Here is a 4,458-nt window from a genome sequence, read left to right as displayed (position 1 = left end):
CGGAGAGAAGGGAGGTAGGGAGTATAATAAGGCAAGCCAATAACCTAGGTCATAGAATCATAGATGATGGGATCATACATTTAAAGGTGGAAGGGACCCTTTTATTTTACAGATGAGGAAACTGAGGTCCAGGCAGGTGAAGTGATTTGTCTAGGGTCACACAGCTAGTGTCTGAGGCAAGATTCAAATCCATACCTTCCTGACTCCAAGTCAAGGGTCCTAGCCAACTAACCACAGTTTTCTGTTACAAAACTCGGTCTTAGAGTCTGAACCCTTCACCCTTACCCCTCATCATCTAAACACCTGAGTTCCAGGTATATTACTTTCATCTCAGAAGAACACAGATTTAGAGATGAAAGGAACGTTAAAGGTCATCTAACAACTCCCTCCATTTACAGGAAAGGATACTGAAGTTGAGGGAGTAGAAGGGAGACTGGGTTCAAACCCAAGTCCTCTGCCTCCAAAATCACTTACTGTCCCATCTGCCTCCAAAATCACTTACTGTCCCATCTTCCAGCTCAGTGGAAGCTGTACGTCCTTTACATTTGTCTGGTCCTCTAGATGTACTGCCCAGGGGCAAATGGCTAGTTAGACTCCAAAGGTCCAAATCATGATTCTCTCTCTTCTCCTTCTCCCATCTACCTCTCTTTTCTCTCTCTGAGTTCGATACATCTTGTTCCCCGACTCCCCCTTTCTCTCAATCTCTTTTCTCTGCCTAGAAATCCAATGGTTTTCTGGTTTGTTCCCCACCCCCCAAGTTGTTTTAGCTCACATTTTTTGAGCCCCCATCCCTGGGGCCTAGCCCCCTCCTCCTCCTCAGCCACCCAGGCCCTCTCCTACATTCATTGCCCCTGGGGAGAATGAAGGAAAGGCTGCATAATTCTCCACGCCCACCTAGGCAGGTGGGAACTGGTGCTGGGACTGGCTCATTGACTCAGAGAATGAAAGCTGAAGGGATCTGGAGAATTGTTACCTGTCTCCCAGGGTGGCTGTGTGGGACGTACTTTGGAAATCCGACATCGCTCAGAGAAATGGGGGATTTAGCATTCTCATGATTGCCATTTGGAGTGTTGTCGCTAATGATTCTCAGAAGGTTGGAGCCATCGCTGAGCCTGGCCCCCTCCTTTTACACAGGGGTAAACTGAGGCCCAGTAGTGAACTAGTGACAGGAGGAAGCTCTTTTCACCACCCCATAGCCAAACTGCTGTTTCTTCCCCTTCCCTAAATGAAGACCAAGTCCTAGAGCAAATGTCCATTGTTTGGGCTGAGGTTGGAGGGCAGGGGCACCACAGCTCCTGGCGGAGCCAGGAAAGACCTCTCCTGCTCTGTCCCCACTATGAAAGCTTTTCTGAGGCTGCCTTTCAGTGGGAGTCTGGCAAAAGGTGACAGAGGCTCTTGGCCTGGCCTAGGGACTATGGTGTGGCAGAGAGAGTGGGGAAAGAGCGCTGGGGTGGATGGGTGGGGGGGCCCGAAGGGAGAATGGCGGGAGAAACCCCTGCCGTGCCTGGTCTTTCAATTCCCCATTGCTCTCCCCAGGTGTAAATAGCTGCCTTGTTTGAACCTCCTCGGTTCTTGGTTACTCTCGATGCAAAATCACAGCATGTCAATATTGGAAGAGACCTCCAAGGTTATCTTTCTATTCCAAGCGCTCAGCACAGTGCCTGGTATACAGTAGACACTTTCTAAGTGCTCAGTGATTGACTGATCCAACCTGAACCTGAACAGGATTCTCCTTTCTCCAACATCCAGGAAAAACGAGTCATCCAATCTTTGTTAGAAGCTTACTCTCTCTCTCCATCCCTCCCCCCTTCCTTCCATCCTTCATACCACTATATGAATAATCTTTCCTATACATGGATTTTGTGACTTTATCACTAAAAGGATCCCAACTGAGTAAAGTTCAAACACTGGCCTTGCACCAGTGTCTTGCTGCTGAATCCCTATGTCTTTGGAGGAGTCAAGGCTGGTGACAACACAGCCTTGCCTCTCTAAATCCAATTCACTTGCAAGTCAAGTCACCACCCTCCTGATGTCATTGGGCCTTTTTGGGAATGAAGGATAAACAACCAAGAAGTTCAAACTCTACTCCCTGGCATTCGAGGCTCTCCACAATCTAATGCCACCCTTCTTCTCCAGTCTTGTTTTATATTACTTCCTTCCATGTACTCAGTCCCATTCAAATTAAACTACTTTCTGCCCCCAAACACACTCTTGTACATTGGTGTCTTTGCTTAGGCTGTTTCTTGTACCTGGCCTGCCCACTGCCATGTTCACCTGTGGAATTCTTACCGAATCCCTAAAACCCAACTCAAATATCACCTTCCCCAGAATGCCTTCTCTGATTCCCCTTCCACTGGTCACTCATCCTTGTGGTCTTCACTTAGTTCTGTCCTATTGAGTAACATTGTATATTCTAGTTATGTTAGGATATGTCTTATCATTTTAGTGCACTAAGCTCTAAAAGCCCAGGAAACAAATCCCAAAAAAGCTATGCTATCTCCCCAGTGCCTGGCACAGAGCTTGGCACACAGCAAATACTTTATCAGTGGTGGTTGCATGGTGTTGCTGTATGAGAATCCTGAAAATGATAGATTATACATAGAATGTTTCCCTCAGTTCCACCCACACACTGAATATGAAAAGCTTTTTCAGTCCCTTTTAGCTCTGATATCTAGTTCTATACTCTCCCTGTGTGAATCTGTCCAAGTCACTTCACCTCTCTGGGCCTCAGTTTCTCCATCTGTAAAACGACAAGGGAGAGGTTGGATTGGATGAGCTCTGACTCCTCTCCTGCTCTGACATCATGGGATTACTCAGTCCCCAAATAACTAACATTGAAGTACCACTTTAAAGTTTGCAAATTTTACCTAGATTATTTCATGTGTCTGCCAACAACCCTGTATGAGGTAGGCATCATTATGACCATTTTACAGATGAGAAAACTACAGCTCAGAGTGGAGACAGGATCTGCCCAAGGGGGTGGGATTTGAACCTAGGTATTTCTTACTCTCAAGTCCAGCCACCTGCCTCCCACTTCGATTGTCCAAAGGATTCCAGAGGCCGGCTAGCCCAGCCTCTTGTCATTTTAAGGGAGAAACTGAAGTCTATCATAGTGAGAAGGGGACTTGCCAAGGCCCCACAGTTACTAAATGCCAGGGCTGGGACTAAAGCCCAGGTTGTCTGATTCTGTGGGCTAGCTGTGTGGCCTTGGGAATGTTCCACCCCATTCCCCTCAGCCCTACTCCTGCCTCAGTTTCCACCTATGTAAAATGAGCAGGGTGGATGGAATGGCCTTAGAAGCCTTCCAAGCTCTGGTTGGCGATCTTAGGCCGGGCTTTTCTCAAGCCTCATGGTGGTTCCCGGAGTAGGGGGGAGTGGGGGCTGGAAAGCGGAGACAGAGGGGAAGTTTCCAGGGCTGGGCCGGCCGAAGGGGGATCCTGATGAGTCAGCGGTTCCTGGCCGTGCTTGCGGGTGCCTTCGTGGCTGCCTGGGGGGAACGGGGAGCCCCTGCCCTGGGCGGCGGGAAGGGGGTGGGGGAGGGACAGGGCCTGGGGCGGGGCTCTCCAGGCTGCCGGCGTGGGGGCTGGGTTCCAAAGGGCTGGGGCCCTGGTCTTCGCCTCTGGCCCCGCCCTGCCCTGAGCAGCTCCTCGAGTCCTGGGAGAGTTGAGCAAGGCTGAGAGCCCTGAATGCCACCGCCAGGATTCCCAAGAGGCCGCGGTGAACAGCATCCGCCCCGGGAGCTGCTTTGCCCAAGTTTGTTCAGTAGGTGGCGGCGCCGAGGAGATACTGCGAAGGGTTGGGAAGTCTGGGAGGTCTAGGAGAAAAGACCCAAATTGAAAGTTGGCCCTTGGTCCATTCCGCCCCAGCTCCCACCCCCCACCCCCAACTCCAGAGTTAGGAGCCCTGGTTCTTATCCTGCCTGTGCCCTTTGATGGCTGTGTGACCTTGGGCCAGTCCTTTTCCCTCTCTGGACCTTACCTCCTCTGAAATGAGAGAGTTGGATTACCAGGGGTGGGGAACATATGGCCTCAAGGCCACATGTGGCCCTCTAGGTCCTCAAGTGGGACCCTTTGAATCCAAACTTCACTGAACAAATCCCCTTAATGAAAGGATTTGTTCTGTCAAATCTGGACTCAAGTCACAAGGCCATACTGGAGGACCAGCCTCGAGTCCACAGACTCCCCACCCCTGGGTTAGATGTTTTTTAAGGGTCCTTCCAGCTCAGACTTTCTAGTATTGCCTTCCTGGGCCCCTCTCTAGACTCATCCTTACTCCCATCCCTAGCTGCTCAAGCCTCCTCACTTTGGTCCAGTACCTGCACCCAACCCTCTCCTCCCCTGGCTGCCTTCTCTGCTCTAAGCCAGTGAGACATGTAGACCAGCTTCCAGAATAGAGAAGGTGGCCCCAAAGCCAGATTCAAAAGAACCCCTTTGAATCCTCTGCATCGTGATACCCTTC

This window comes from Notamacropus eugenii, chromosome X (assembly GCF_028372415.1).
Source record: "Notamacropus eugenii isolate mMacEug1 chromosome X, mMacEug1.pri_v2, whole genome shotgun sequence".
In the NCBI taxonomy this organism is placed as follows: Eukaryota; Metazoa; Chordata; class Mammalia; order Diprotodontia; family Macropodidae; genus Notamacropus; species Notamacropus eugenii.
This window is presented reverse-complemented; position numbering follows the sequence as displayed.